Source organism: Bufo gargarizans, chromosome 2, assembly GCF_014858855.1.
Source record: "Bufo gargarizans isolate SCDJY-AF-19 chromosome 2, ASM1485885v1, whole genome shotgun sequence".
Lineage (NCBI taxonomy): Eukaryota > Metazoa > Chordata > Amphibia > Anura > Bufonidae > Bufo > Bufo gargarizans.
Window position 1 is genome coordinate 324,355,173 of NC_058081.1, and position 16,709 is coordinate 324,371,881.

A 16,709-nucleotide genomic window follows, 5' to 3' on the forward strand; every position below is an offset into this window, starting at 1 on the left:
TGAAAGCATTAAAACTATGAATTAACACATGTGGAATTATATACATAACAAAAAAGTGTGAAACAACTGAAAATATGTCATATTCTAGGTTCTTCAAAGTAGCCACCTTTTGCTTTGATTACTGCTTTGCACACTCTTGGCATTCTCTTGATGAGCTTCAAGAGGTAGTCACCTTAAATGGTCTTCCAACAGTCTTGAAGGAGTTCCCAGAGATGCTTAAGCACTTGTTGGCCCTTTTGCCTTCACTCTGCGATCCAGCTCACCCCAAACCATCTCGATTGGGTTCAGGTCCGGTGACTGTGGAGGCCAGGTCATCTGGCGCAGCACCCCATCACTCTCCTTCATGGTCAAATAGCCCTTACACAGCCTGGAGGTGTGCTTGGGGTCATTGTCCTGTTGAAAAATAAATGATAGTCCAACTAAACGCAAACCGGATGGAATAGCATGCCGCTGCAAGATGCTGTGGTAGCCATGCTGGTTCAGTATGCCTTCAATTTTGAATACATCCCCAACAGTGTCACCAGCAAAGCACCCCCACACCATCACACCTCCTCCTCCATGCTTCACGGTGGGAACCAGGCATGTAGAGTCCATCCGTCCACCTTTTCTGCGTCGCACAAAGACACGGTGGTTGGAACCAAAGATCTCAAATTTGGACTCATCAGACCAAAGCACAGATTTCCACTGGTCTAATGTCAATTCCTTGTGTTCTTTACCCCAAACAAGTCCCTTCTGCTTGTTACCTGTCCTTAGCAGTGGTTTCCTAGCAGATATTCTACCATGAAGGCCTGATTCACACAGTCTCCTCTTAACAGTTGTTCTAGAGATGTGTCTGCTGCTAGAACTCTGTGTGGCATTGACCTGGTTTCTAATCTGAGCTGCTGTTAACCTGCGATTTCTGAGGCTGGTGACTTGGATGAACTTATCCTCTGCAGCAGGGGTGACTCTTGGTCTTCCTTTCGTGGGGCGGTCCGCATGTGAGCCAGTTTCTTTGTAGCGCTTGATGGTTTTTGCGACTGCACTTGGGGACACTTTCAAAGTTTTCCCAATTTTTCGGACTGACTGACCTTCATTTCTTAAAGTAATGATGGCCACTCGTTTTTCTTTACTTAGCTGCTTTTTTCTTGCCATAATACAAATTCTAACAGTCTATTCAGTAGGACTATCAGCTGTGTATTCACCTGACTTCTCCACAACGCAACTGATGGTCCCAACCCCATTTAGGCTACTTTCACACTAGCGTTCATAGGTCCGTTCGTGAGCTCCATTTGAAGGAGCTCACGAGCGGACCCGAACGCCTCCGTCCAGCCCTGATGCAGTCTGAATGGAGCGGATCCGCTCAGACTGCATCAGTCTGGCGGCGTTCAGCCTCCGCTCCGCTCGCCTCCGCACGGACAGGCGGACAGCTGAACGCTGCTTGCAGCGTTCAGCTGTCCGCCTGGCCGTGCGGAGGCGAGCGGATCCGTTCAGACTTACAATGTAAGTCAATGGGAACGGATCCGCTTGAAGATGTCACCATATGGCTCAATCTTCAAGCAGATCCGTCCCCCATTGACTTTACATTGAAAGTCTGAACGGATCCGCTCAGGCTACTTTCACACTTAGAATTTTTTCTAAGTTATTAATGCAGACGGATCCGTACTGAACGGAGCCTCCGTCTGCATTAATATGATCGGATCCGTTCAGAACGGATCCGATCGAATGCTAGTGTGAAGGTAGCCTTATAAGGCAAGAAATCCCACTTATTAAACCTGACAGGGCACACCTGTGAAGTGAAAACCATTTCAGGTGACTACCTCTTGAAGCTCATCAAGAGAATGCCAAGAGTGTGCAAAGCAGTAATCAAAGCAAAAGGTGGCTACTTTGAAGAACCTAGAATATGACATATTTTCAGTTGTTTCACACAATTTTGTTATGTATATAATTCCACATGTGTTAATTTATAGTTTTGATGCCTTCAGTGTGAATCTACAATTTTCATAGTCATGAAAATAAAGAAAACTCTTTGAATGAGAAGGTGTGTCCAAACTTTTGGTCTGTACTGTATAAAGAGGGAGGAGAGTATATAGTGTATATAGGAGGGTATATAATGTATAAAGAGGGAGGAGTGTAGAGGGAGGACTAGGGGAGGGTATATAATGTATATAGAGGGAGGCAGGAGGAGGTTATATAGTGTATATAGAGGGAGGACTAGAGGAGGGTATATAATGTATATAGAGGGAGGCGGGTATATAGTGTATATAGAGGGAGGACTAGAGGAGGGTATATAGAGGGAGGATTGGAGGAGGGTATATAGTGTATATAGAGGGAGGACTGGAGGAGGGTATATAGTGTATATAGAGGGAGGACTGGAGGGGTATAGTGTATATAGAGGGAGGACTGGAGAAGGGTATATAGTGTATATAGTGGGAGGACTGGAGGAGGGTATATAATGTATACAGAGGGAGGACTGAAGGAGGGTATATAATGTATATAGAGGGAGGACTGGGGAGGGTATATAGAGAGAGGACTGGAGGAGGGTATATAATGTATATAGAGGGAGGACTGGAGGAGGATATATAATGTATATAGAGGGAGGACTGGAGGAGGGTATATAATGTGTATAGAGGGAGGACTGGAGGAGTGTATATAGAGGGAGGACTGGAGGAGGGTATATAATGTATATAGAGGGAGTACTGGGGAGGGTATATAGAGAGAGGACTGGAGGAGGGTATATAATGTATATAGAGGGAGGACTGGAGGAGGGTATATAATGTATATACAGGGAGGCGGGTATATAGTGTATATAGAGGGAGGACTGGAGGAGGGTATATAGTGTATCTAGAGGGAGGACTGGAGGAGGGTATATAGTTTATATAGAGGGAGGACTGAAGGAGGGTATATAGAGGGAGGACTGAAGGAGGGTATATAGAGGGAGGACTGGAGGAGGGTATATAGTGTATATAGAGGGAGGAGTAGAGGAGGGTATATAGAGGGAGGACTGGAGGAGGGTATATAGTGTATATAGAGGGAGGACTGAAGGAGGGTATATAGAGGGAGGACTGGAGGAGGGTATATAGTGTATATAGAGGGAGGAGTAGAGGAGGGTATATAGAGGGAGGACTGGAGGAGGGTATATAATGTATATAGAGGGAGGACTGGAGGGGGTATATAGTGTATATAGAGGGATGACTGGAGGAGAGTATATAGTGTACCCTTCCCCAGCCCTTTCTTTGTATACATCAGAAACTCTCATCTAGTCCTTCCACTATACACTCACCTAAAGAATTATTAGGAACACCTGTTCTATTTCTCATTAATGCGATTATCTAGTCAACCAATCACATGGCAGTTACTTCAATGCATGGAGGGTTGTGGTCCTGGTCAAGACAATCTCCTGAACTCCAAACTGAATGTCAGAATGGGAAAGAAAGGTGGGCTACAACAGCAGAAGACCCCACCGGGGTACCACTCATCTCCACTACAAATAGGAAAAAGAGGCTACAATTTGCACGAGCTCACCAAAATTGGACTGTTGAAGACTGGAAAAATGTTGCCTGGTCTGATGAGTCTCGATTTCTGTTGAGACATTCAAATGGTAGAGTCCGAATTTGGCGTAAACAGAATGAGAACATGTATCCATCATGCCTTGTTACCACTGTGCAGGCTGGTGGTGGTGGTGTAATGGTGTGGGGGATGTTTTCTGGGCACACTTTGGGCCCCTTAGTGCCAATTGGCCATCAGTTAAATGCCACGGGCTACCTGAGCATTGTTTCTGACCATGTCTATCCCTTCATGACCACCATGTACGCCTCCTCTGATGGCTACTTCCAGCAGGATAATGCACCATGTCACAAAGCTCGAATCATTTCAAATTGGTTTCTTGAACATGACAATGAGTTCACTGTACTAAAATGGCCCCCCACAGTCACCAGATCTCAACCCAATAGAGCATCTTTGGGATGTGGTGGAACGGAGCTGCGTGCCCTGGATGTGCATCCCTCAAATCTCCATCAACTGCAAGATGCTATCCTATCAATATGGGCCAACATTTCTAAAGAATGCTATCAGCACCTTGTTGAATCAATGCCACGTAGAATTAAGGCAGTTCTGAAGGCAAAAGGGGGTCCAACACCCTATTAGTATGGTGTTCCTAATAATTCTTTAGGTGAGTGTATACAGTACATTATAGTATATAAAGGGAGGACAGTATCTAATGTATATGTGCACCTTTCTACATACAGTGCACCCCCAACAGACAAATAAAACATTTTTGCCAGAAAGAAATAATTGTGATTATAACCTAATCGTCCATAAAGTTGAAATGATTAAGATTATTATTTAAAATTTTTTTTTTTTTTTTCCTAGCCCTAGTCCCACTGATAGGCAGAGGCTTAGTAATGGCCGCAAGGGTTGCATTGTATGGAAGCCAAGCACTGACAGGGAAAATACATTGCCATGCTAAAGTAGGAAAATTTATTCTACCAGTGATCAAAGTGTAAATTAAAGGGGTTACCCAAGGCCTATAATGCCCCCGCGTCACTTCTTATACCGGCACGGCCGCAGCTACATTTACCCTTCGCGCGGATGAAAACACCCGGCGTGGGGGTAAGGGGGTGCAGCCAATAGCAGGAGGTTACTGGGACGAGCCTCCCTAGCGTCACCCACAATGTCTTGTACTAGAGGTCCCTGGATTCCATCCTGAGTAAACTGTACCTTTCTCTGCCTCTTTCTTTTCATTCTTTTTTCTTTGGCGCCTGCTGCTATTCTTCAGAGGGGCCTTCTTCCTACCCAGTCCTTTCCAAGCGTGGACTCCCTGTAGGGGGACTTCTCCAACACTTTTTCTCTACTTCTATTTTGAGCTTTTCACCTGGTGATCATCAGCTTCTGTGTCCAGCACATCCTCTGAAGTGCCTACAGCTGAGGCAACACCTCTTTTGGGGGACACCTTATCTGGGGCCCAGTAGGGTAGCCTCTGGTTAATTTTTTTATTTTATTTTTTCACCTTCAGGCTCCTTCCCAGCCTCTATGTCCTGTTCTAAGGAAGGCCTCCTCCACCAGGATTACTGCTTATTTCACATGCACCCACTTAACAATATTTTGCAGGTCACGCTCCACCTCCAGAGCGACGGAGGGTTTTGTCTTGCAAGTCGCACTCCTCCTCTGCATCCTCGGGTCCTTCCCAGGACAGGATTACAGCTGGCGATGTAACTTCTCCTATGGTTCTTTCCACCAATTCAAGGGACAGCGCTGATTCTAATTTTGAATCTGAGCAGAGCGCTAGTTTATCTTTGGCCATGTAGGACCTCATCAAGGGAGTCAATAATGCTGTGTGTTCCTGGCTGAACTCGTCTACTGAACTGTTGGAATTACGTTAGTACACTTCAGTACATAGAACTAGGGTTGTGTCGGGTATCGAATTTTTCGATACCCAATCGATACTTTTGCTTGGTATCGACCTCGATACCAGGATTTGCCTTTTTTCGATACTAGGCTTCGCTATTGCGCAGCATTGTCAATTATAAGGCATTGAGTTTGTCACAATAGCAGTTATCAGTCTGAGAAATACTGCTGTCACACAGAGTGCACTTCACAGACTGAATATGCTGATGTGAAATTGGCCTAAGGGCTGTTTCACAAGAGCGGATGCTGTGCGTGACACCCACTGCGTGAATGACAGCCAAGACCCGATGCGGACAGAAGCACAGAGCATTAACATGACTGATAATGCTCTGTGCCTCTCTGTGATCTCTTTACTACAAAATCACGGTGACTACTTTATCTCACTGTGATTTTGTAGTAAAGAGATCACAGAGAGGCACGGAGCATTATCAGTCATGTTACTGCTCCGTGCCTCTGCAGTCTGCATCGGGTCTTGGCTGTCACGCACGGCATCCGCTCGTGTGAAACAGCCCTAAGGGTGCACTTAGGGGGTAATTTATTAAGACCGGCTTTTTAGAAGCCGGTCTTAATAACCCCTATATCTGGCAGTGCATCTACTGCCGGTCTCAATTAGGGCTGCACGATATATCGAAAAAATAATCGAATCCCGATAATCGCCAAATGCGATATGGCGATTTGGCAGACCCGAAAATGCTGCGATTATATATGAAGGGGCCCTGCGCACATAACTGGCTTTGTGTGTAAAGTATTTTACTACTGTCTGAAACAATCTCTCTCCTATTGATAATATGGCCAGCCTCTGTACTCACTTTCACTATGAATGCACTGCAGCGGCGACTTCCGGTGCAGCTACATCACTTCCGGGTATAGACTTTTGTCCGGGTATATAAAAGTGGCAGAACACCGCCTGCTTCTTGAATTAAGTGGGAGGAGCGTGACTAAGTGACGTCAGTCACGCGCCGGCCGGCCCGCTCGCTACCATGCATTCATATTGAAAGTGAGTACAGAGGCTGGCCATTTTATCAATAGGAGAGAGATTGTTTCACACAGTAGTAAAATACTTTACACACAAAGCCAGTTGTGTGCGCAGTTTAGGACACATGAGGGGACACATAGGGCCATGAGGGGGACCAGCATAAGATGCTATATGTGTGTCTTATGCTGGCCCTCCTCATGGCCCTATGTGTCATAGCACACATCCCCTTTTAACAGTGCCATCCACAGATTCACCTCATAACAGCGTCCTCCACAGATCCCCCATAACACTGTCCTCCACAGATCCCCCATAACAGTGTCCTCCACAGATCCCCCATAACAGTGTCCTCCACAGATCCCCCATAAGTGTCCTCCACAGATCCCCCATAACAGTGTCCTCCACAGATCCCCCATAACAGTGTCCTCCACAGATCCCCCCATAATAGTGTCCTCCACAGATCCCCCATAACAGTGTCCTCCACAGATCCCCCATAACAGTGTCCTCCACAGATCCCCCATAACAGCGTCATCCACAGATCCCCCACATAACAGCGTCATTCACAGATCCCCCACATAACAGCGTCATCCACAGATCCCCCACATAACAGCGTCATCCACAGATCCCCCACATAACAGCATCATCCACAGATCCCCCATAACAGTGTCCTCCACAGATCCCCCATAAAAGTGTCCTCCACAGATCCCCCATAACAGCGTCCTCCACAGATCCCCCATAACAGCATCCTCCACAGATCCCCCATAACAGCGTCATCCACAGATCCCCCACATAACAGCGCTATCCACAGATCCTGCACATAACAGCATCATCCACAGATCCCCTACATAACAGGATCATCCACAGATCCCCCACATAACAGCGCATCATCCACAGATCCCCCATAACAGTGCATCATCCACAGATCCCCCATAACAGTGCCATCCACAGATCCCCCATAACTATGTCATACCCAGCCGCATCAGCGGCTCATATGGAAAAATCCGAGCAAATAGACCTCTAGCACAATTCCCTTAAAATATTGCATCGCATATCGTTATCGTAATTTTTAGGGCCCTAATCGCAATCGCACAAATGTCATCCCTGGGCCTTCCTGAGTTCTTGCCTGGCCTCTCAATATCTCGTTCATGTGATGTTGTGCTCTCGGCACATGAGCAGTAAGGCTGGGCGCACTCATTATGGTGTTCTTCATTATGCTCGCCCTGAATTCCGGGAGCATGCTCCAGAACAGAAGTGCGTGGTGAGGAGCCAACCTCATGGCTCCTTTATCATCAGCATAGAGAGCAGGCGTGGAATAAAGATCATTTTTAGTGCATTCAGAAGTCAGAAAAAAGATAAGAACAACATTGGGAAGCACATCGTGATACCATAAATGTGTTCTGGTTGGTCTGGAGGGCAGAAACAGGCCGATACATTTCCTTTAATGTTATTGTTAATATTCTAAACATTGTATTTCTACCATTATGGATCTATATTTATGTATTATATTGTAAATGTAATTTTAAAAGCATCTATTAAAATATAAGTATATTTTACTGTAATAAACAGTTCAGCCTTTGTGTTTTAATTTTTTTAAAGTAACTAATGTTCTGGGTATAGCAAAAGGGTGCAGGTAATCTGCCTTCAGATTGATTTTGTGGTTCCTCCTTGTTAAATATCACAGACTGTAGGTTAAAGCAATACTGTCTGGATAGTATTAAAGAGGACCTTTCACTACAATAAAAAATCGAAACTAAGTATACAGACATGGAGAGCGGCGCCCAGGGATCTCCCTGCACTTACTATTATCCCTGGGCGCCGCTCCGTTCTCCCGGTATAGGCTCCGGTATCTTCAGATTTTCGGCTCAACTGGGAGGAGCTTGCTCTTGTTCTCCTGGGCGTCTCCTTCTCCCAGGCTGGAGTGCTGGCCAATCGCAGTGCTCAGCTCATAACCTGAGAGAAAAAAAACTCTCAGGTTATGAGCGGAGCGCTGCGATTGGCCAGCGCTACAGTCTGGGAGAAGGAGACGCCCAGGAGAACAAGAGCAGGCTCCTCCCAGTTGAGCCAAAAATCTGAAGCTACCAGGGCCTATACCGGGAGAACGGAGCGGCACCCAGGTATAATAGTAAGTGCAGGGAGATCCCTGGGTACCGCTCTCCATGTCTGTATACTTAGTTTCGATTTTTTATTGAAGTGAAAGGTCCTCTTTAAGAAACAAATGAAACACAGAAGGTAACTGAAGCATGTGGCCTCCCCTGCCAGACAAATAGGCTTTTTTATACACTTTGCCCCATGGGCTAATACAGTAAAGTCCTGACACTCCTAGAACTGGTCCTCCTTGGCACTATCCTGACACATTCCTATAACTAGCCCACCTTACCTCTGTACTGACACATTCCTATAATTGGTCCACATTATCTCTGTCCTGACACATTCCTATAATGTTTCCACCTTACCTCTGTCCTGACACATTCCTATTGGTCCATCTTACCTCTGTCCTGAGACATTACTATAATTGGTCCACCTTACCTCTGTCATGACACATTCCTAGAACTGGTCCACCTTGGCTCTATCCTGACACATTCCTAGAACTGGTCCACCTTACCACTGTCCTGTCACATTCCTATAATTGGTCCACCTTACCTCTGTCCTGACACATTCCTATAATTGGTCCACCTTACCTCAGTCCTGACACATTCCTATAATTGTCCCACCTTACCTCTGTCATGAAACATTCTTAGAACTGGTCCTCCTTTGCTGTATCCTGACACATTCCTGTAACTGGTCCACCTTACCTCTGTCCTGAAACATTTCTATAACTGGTTCACCTTGGCTCTATCCTAACGCATTCCTATAACTAGTCCACCTTGGCTCTATCCTGACACATTCCTATAACTGGTCTACCTTGGCTGTATCCTGACACATTCCTATAACTATAAAAATGTATGTAATACCGGCGCTAGCACACAGAGAGGGTAGGGGAGGGTGAAAATTATTACATGTACAGTACAGACCAAAAGTTTGGACACACCTTCTCATTCAAAGAGTTTTCTTTATTTTCATGACTATGAAAATTGTAGATTCACACTGAAGGCATCAAAACTATGAATTAACACATGTGGAATTATATACATAAAAAAGTGTGAAACAACTGTAAATATGTCATATTCTAGGTTCTTCAAAGTAGCCACCTTTTGCTTTGATTACTGCTTTGCACACTCTTGGCATTCTCTTGATGAGTTTCAAGAGGTAGTCACCTGAAATGGTTTTCACTTCACAGGTGTGCCCTGTCAGGTTTAATAAATGGGATTTCTTGCCTTATAAATGGGGTTGGGACCATCAGTTGCGTTGAGGAGAAGTCAGGTGGATACACAGCTGATAGTCCTACTAAATAGACTGTTAGAATTTGTATTATGGCAAGAAAAAAGCAGCTAAGTAAAGAAAAACGAGTGGCCATCATTACTTTAAGAAATGAAGGTCAGTCAGTCCGAAAAATTGGGAAAAACTTTGAAAGTGTCTCCAAGTTGTCATATATCTTCTATATGAAAGAATCTTCATATAGAAGAGGATAAAAAAAAAATATTAAAAATTATATTATCCTAGCAGATATTCTACCATGAAGGCCTGACTCACACAGTCTCCTCTTAACAGTTGTTCTAGAGATGTGTCTGCTGCTAGAACTCTGTGTGGCATTGACCTGGTCTCTAATCTGAGCTGCTGTTAACCTGCGATTTCTGAGGCTGGTGACTCGGATGAACTTATCCTCCGCAGCAGAGGTGACTCTTGGTCTTCCTTTCCTGGGGCGGTCCGCATGTGAGCCAGTTTCTTTGTAGCGCTTGATGGTTTTTGTGACAGCACTTGGGGACACTTTTAAAGTTTTCCCAATTTTTCGGACTGACTGACCTTCATTTCTTAAAGTAATGATGGCCACTCGTTTTTCTTTACTTAGCTGCTTTTTTCTTGCCATAATACAAATTCTAACAGTCTATTCAGTAGGACTATCAGCTTTGTATCGACCTGACTTCTCCACAACGCAACTGATGGTCCCAACCCCATTTATAAGGCAAGAAATCCCACTTATTAAACCTGACAGGGCACACCTGTGAAGTGAAAAACATTTCAGGTGACTACCTCTTGAAGCTCATCAAGAGAATGCCAAGAGTATGCAAAGCAGTAATCAAAGCAAAAGGTGGCTACTTTGAAGAACCTAGAATATGACATATTTTCAGTTGTTTCACACTTTTTTGTTATGTATATAATTCCACATGTGTTAATTCATAGTTTTGATGCCTTCAGTGTGAATCTACAATTTTCATAGTCATGAAAATAAAGAAAACTCTTTGAATGAGAAGGTGTGTCCAAACCTTTGGTCTGTACTGTATATACATGCTTGAGAAAGGCTCATGTATGAGCTGAAACGTCGCTCTGTGCCACTTGATGGGTGAATGAAGTACATTGACTCATTGGAAAGTCCTTTGGAGTGCAATCCAATTTTTGTCATATATATATATATATATATATATATATATATATATATATACAGTACAGACCAAAAGTTTGGACACACCTTCTCATTCAAAGAGCTTTCTTTATTTTCATGACTATGAAAATTGTAGATTCACACTGAAGGCATCAAAACTATGAATTAACACATGTGGAATTATATACATAACAAAAAGTGTGAAACCATATTCTAGGTTCTTCAAAGTAGCCACCTTTTGCTTTGATTACTGATTTGCACACTCTTGCCATTCTCTTGATGAGCTTCAAGAGGTAGTCACCTGAAATGGTTTTCACTTCACAGGTGTGCCCTGTCAGGTTTAATAAGTGGGATTTATTGCCTTATAAATGGGGTTGGGACCATCAGTTGTGTTGTGGAGAAGTCAGGTGGATACAAAGCTGATAGCCCTACTGAATAGACTGTTAGAATTTGTATTATGGCAAGAAAAAAGCAGCTAAGTAAAGACAAACGAGTGGGAGTGACCATCATTACTTTAAGAAATGAAGGTAAGTCAGTCTAAAAAATTGGGAAAACTTTGAAAGTGTCCCCGAAGTGCAGTCACAAAAACCATCAAGCGCTACAAAGAAACTGTCTCACATGCGGACCACCCCAGGAAAGGAAGACCAAGAGTCACCTCTGCTGCGGAGGATAAGTTCATCCGAGTCACCAGCCTCAGAAATCAAGGGTTGACAGCAGCTCAGATTAGAGACCAGGTCAATGCCACACAGAGTTCTAGCAGCAGACACATCTCTAGAACAACTGTTAAGAGGAGACTGTGTGAATCAGGCCTTCATGGTAGAATATCTGCTAGAAAACCACTGCTAAGGACAGGCAACAAGCAGAAGAGACTTGTTTGGGCTAAAGAACACAAGGAATGGACATTAGACCAGTGGAAATCTGTGCTTTGGTCTGATGAGTCCAAATTGGAGATCTTTGGTTCCAAACACTGTGTCTTTGTGCGACGCAGAAAAGGTGAACGGATGCACTCTACATGCCTGGTTCCCACCGTGAAGCATGGAGGAGGAGGTGTGATGGTGTGGGGGTGCTTTGCTGGTGACACTGTTGGGGATGTATTCAAAATTGAAGGCATACTGAACCAGCATGGCTACCACAGCATCTTGCAGCGGCATGCTATTCCATCCGGTTTGCGTTTAGTTGGACCATCATTTATTTTTCAAACACACCTCCAGGCTGTGTAAGGGCTATTTGACCATGAAGGAGAGTGATGGGGTGCTGCGCCAGATGACCTGGCCTCCACAGTCACCGGACCTGAACCCAATCGAGATGGTTTGGGGTGAGCTGGACCGCAGAGTAAAGGCAAAAGGGCCAACAAGTGCTAAGCATCTCTGGGAACTCCTTCAAGACTGTTTGAAGACCATTTCAGGTGACTACCTCTTGAAGCTCATCAAGAGAATGCCAAGAGTGTGCAATGCAGTAATCAAAGCAAAAGGTGCCTACTTTGAAGAACCTAGAATATTACATATTTTCAGTTGTTTCACACTTTTTTGTTATGTATATAATTCCACATGTGTTAATTCATAGTTTTGATGCATTCAGTGTGAATCTACAATTTCCATAGTCATGAAAATAAAGAAAACTCTTTGACTGAGAAGGTGTGTCCAAACTTTTGGTCTGTACTGTATATATATATATATATATATATATATATCCATAAGAAAACTGTGGCAGCACTCCCTTGAGAACTTGTGTAGATGATAGGGTGCCCACCATGGTCCCTCGATTCAGGACGGTAAACAGCAAAAAAAGGTTCGCAGCACTCCTTGAAAGATAAAACGTTGTCACTTGATATGTGTGAATAAAAGAGCACATTTTATCTTTCAAGGAGTGCTGAGAACCTTTTTTTGCTACATATATATATATATATATATATATATATGAGTTTCTGTCTGTCTGTCTGGACGTCCTTTATGCGTGACCAAACGACTGGAACCATCTTCACCAAATTTGGCACACAGGTACATCAGGTGTCCGGGAAGGTTTTAGACGGGGTCTCAGCTCTCTAGGATGTACCGTTCCGGAGATATTCGCAAAGATTTGTGTTTTTTTTGTAATTCTTTTTATTGATACATTTTCAATTATTAACAGGTACAGAAATGGAAGAAACAGAAGAAATGGAAAAATGAATCTTTTCATAGCCCTTCTATATCCTGTTACAAATGTTGACAGATGGATATCCAACAACCAGCATGTAAAACAAAACAAAAAAACATAACAGTATAATGTGAAGGGGGGGGGGAGAGAAGAAAGGAGAAGGAGGATTACACTTGCCTTTTAGGGAAGAAGTGAGATACCATTTATGACACAGGACCGCACCTTTGCCCACCACTCCAAAATTTTGTCCCTAATCTCAGCATCCATTGTTATTTTTTCCCATTTATTAAAGAGCAGGGATGGTAAGACTTTCGTGAAGTTGCAAAACATGGCTCTGTAGAGACCCGAGAGTGATACCATCCGCGGAGAGCTCCCTTCTATATCACAAAGGTGTTCGTTAGTGCTTCCTTGGATAAGTCACAAACTCTTTGCCTGCAGAATCCTAGCACTTGCATGATGTGCAGAAAGTGAGAGTCTGGTAGTTGGTACCATTCCTTCAGCTCCCGTGGAGTCAACCATCGTTTCTCCTCCACATGCATCAGATGTTCTGCCTTAACTATCACTCTAGAACTCTAGTCTCCAGAAAACATAGTATGTCTTCCTTGGGGAAACTCAGGATGATCCCATAACGGCATATTTTTTTACATTGAGTAGTGGAGCCCAAAGGCCTTCCTGATCACCTTCCATGCAACCACCGTGTCTCTTATTAAGGCCTCTTGCACACGAACGTTTCCGCATCTCCGGATTTGCGGATCCATTCAAGTGAATGGGTCCGCATCTGTGATGTGGAATGCCCATGGAACGGTGCCCGTGTATTGCAGATCCGCAAATGCGGTCCGCAAAACGGCCACGGAGTGCACACGTTCGTGTGAAAGAGGCCTAACACTGTGTTCTTGACCTCCAAGGGGAGGGCAGCCAAGTTAGAGTGTATGCAAGACACCAGACCCCAAGGAGCCACTAGGTTCTTTTCCAGATCTCTGTTGGAGAATTGGTCTGTCTCATGTAGCCAATCCACAATATGTCTCATGAGGCAGGTGATATTATACCCCCGTATGTTTGGGAACTTTACTCCCCCCTCAGGTTTCCATAACATCAGTTTTTGTAGGGAGATTCCGGGGCGCTTGCCTGACCATATGAACTTAGTGAAGGCCGTATTAAGGGTGTTTAAATCTGTATGTTTTAACAAGAGTGGGAGGGTTTGGAGAGCATATAACAATTTGGAGAAACTCATCATTTTGATCAAATGGCATCTTCCCAGAAATGTCAAAGGAAGTGTGTGCCATTTCTTTAATTCCACCACTATTTTCCTTATGATTTGTGGATAGTTCAAGGTGTATAGTGAGATAGGGAGTTTGCCTTACAGGAGTGTTTTAAAATCTACCACTCATCCATGGAGTATTAATTTAATTTCATCCTTTAAGCTCCCTGTAATATTTCCACTTTATACCTTTGATTTAGTCCACCTCGCTTGCATATCCACTTTCCAACAACTACTACATATTCTTTTCTGCGAGACAACTGTTAGGTTAAAAGTGCCCTTTCCACCCCTTAAAATGTTCGTGCGGGGGTGCTCTTTCCAAAATGGGGTCACTTCTTGGGGTTTTTATTTTCTGGGCACCTCAAGATTTTTTTTTATGCGACATGGCACCTAAAATCCATGTCTGCCAATTCAGGCCTGCCAGCTAAATCCATATTTTGCTGTATGCCTGCTGTGCACCCATACAGCAGGCTACAAGCACATATGGGGTGTTTCCTGAATGGGGAGAAAATAGGGAACATATACTGGGGTGCATTTTCTCCTTTGTCCCCTTGTGAAAGTGAAAAATTGGGGTCTGCTAGTAATTTTTTATTTTCGGAAAAGTGTTGTCACGGTCCCTCCTGTGAGAGAGGTGAGAAGATTGGATAGACTTGCTGCACGTGAGGCTATCTGACAGGTCTCTTTGTTTTCCTCTATGTATGTTGTTTGGCAGGATCTCACCTCTCCTCAGGTGCCGCTCTTTATCAGTGATGAGACTCTATTTAGATCCGCCTCACACTGCTGACCATGTGGTTGATAGTTTCTGTTTGGAGTTGCTAGAGCTGGTTTGTCTTGGATCTCCTGCTTCTCCATACATCTCTAAGCTAAGTACTTGTTGCCTTCGCTGTTTCTTATTATCTGGTGTGTGTTGTTTCAAGGCCTCAGGGAGACGCAGATTCCTTCATTCTGGAAGGAACCAGCTGTCTCATCCCCTGCTACCTAACCTAGGGCTCGTAAGTTTTAGCAGGGCTTTAGGTATCTGGTGTATGAGTATTTCCACCATTAGGATCTGCTCATACTGGCAGGAGTTAGGGAAAGGCCTAGGGATTACTAGGAGGTCACCATCCCTCTTCCTTAGCTTTTGAGGCCTAGATTGCTGTCTATTCGTTGTGGTGTGTACTTGGTGTTTTCCCTTCCCCTTAACTTGTGACATTATTAACCACCCCAAACCGTTATCCTTTGTTTTATCAGTGCAGCTATGGATACTGTTTCTGCACTGGTCAATCGTATGCAGGGGCTGTCTTTGGAAGTGGCTGACCTCTGCACGGCCATTGCACAGTTTCAGAGACCACAGGCGGTGGGTTCTGGCAGCGGGAACCAGGCCTGCCCTGAACAGAAGGTTGCTCTCCCGGATAGGTTTTCCGAGGGAAGTGACAACTTTGTTCGGTTCAGGTAATCGTGCAAATTATATTTCAGACTGCGTCCTAGCTCTTCTGGGGACGAGAGTCAGAGAGTGGGGATTATTATTTCGTTGCTGAAAGGTGATGCTCAGTCTTGGGCTTTCTCTTTGCCGACTGGTTCACAATCCCTCCGGTCGGTAGATTAATTTTTCAGAGCTCTGGGACTTATCTACGATGACCCAGAACGGGTTTTCTTGGCCGAATCTAAGTTGCGTTGCTTTGGGTAGGGAGTACGTTCAGCTGAGTCCTATTGCTCTGAATTTAGGAGGTGGGCAACTAATACGGAGTGGAATGACCCAGCTCTTTGTAGTCAATTTTGTCAAGGACTGTCTGAGAACCTGAAGGACGCCTTGGCATTTCACGCAAATCCAGTCATTGGAGGCGGCTATGTCTCTGACGGTGCATATTGATAGACGCCTGAAGGAGAGATCTAAAGTTCCTCACGCTCGGGACATATTATCATACAGCGAAGTGGTCTCTATTGACACTCGGGGTAAAGAGACACTCAAGCTCATGTCTGGTGATGAGCCAATGCAATTGGGTCAGGTCACACCTGGACCAGGTGATAAAAACTTTAGGGTTAAGAAAAGACTTAGTTTTCTGTGATCAAGGAGGACATTTTGTTAATGTATGTTAAATATCAAGGTGAAAAGGGAAACAAAAGTCCTAATGTGTCTAGTCCTCTTCTCACTCTTGGTAGTACCCGATTTCTCCTGCCTGCCAAGGTGGTGCTAGATTCCAAAACTGTGGAAATGGAAGTATTTATTGACAGTGGGGCAGGGGTTAACTTAGTGGATGGCGAGTTTGTTCGTATGCATGGTTTGACAACAAGCTCATTAGACAAAAATATTTCTGTATTCGCTATTGATTCCGCCCCTCTCTCTCAAAAGTGTCTGTCTCAAATGGTGCAGGACATTCGCCTAAAGGTGAGAGATTTTCATATTGAATCATTTCATGTTTTGTGCTGGAGGGTTTGCCTGCTCCTCTCGTGTTAGGTTTACCATGGTTAACCAAACATAACCCTACTATTGTCTTAGCACGTCGCTT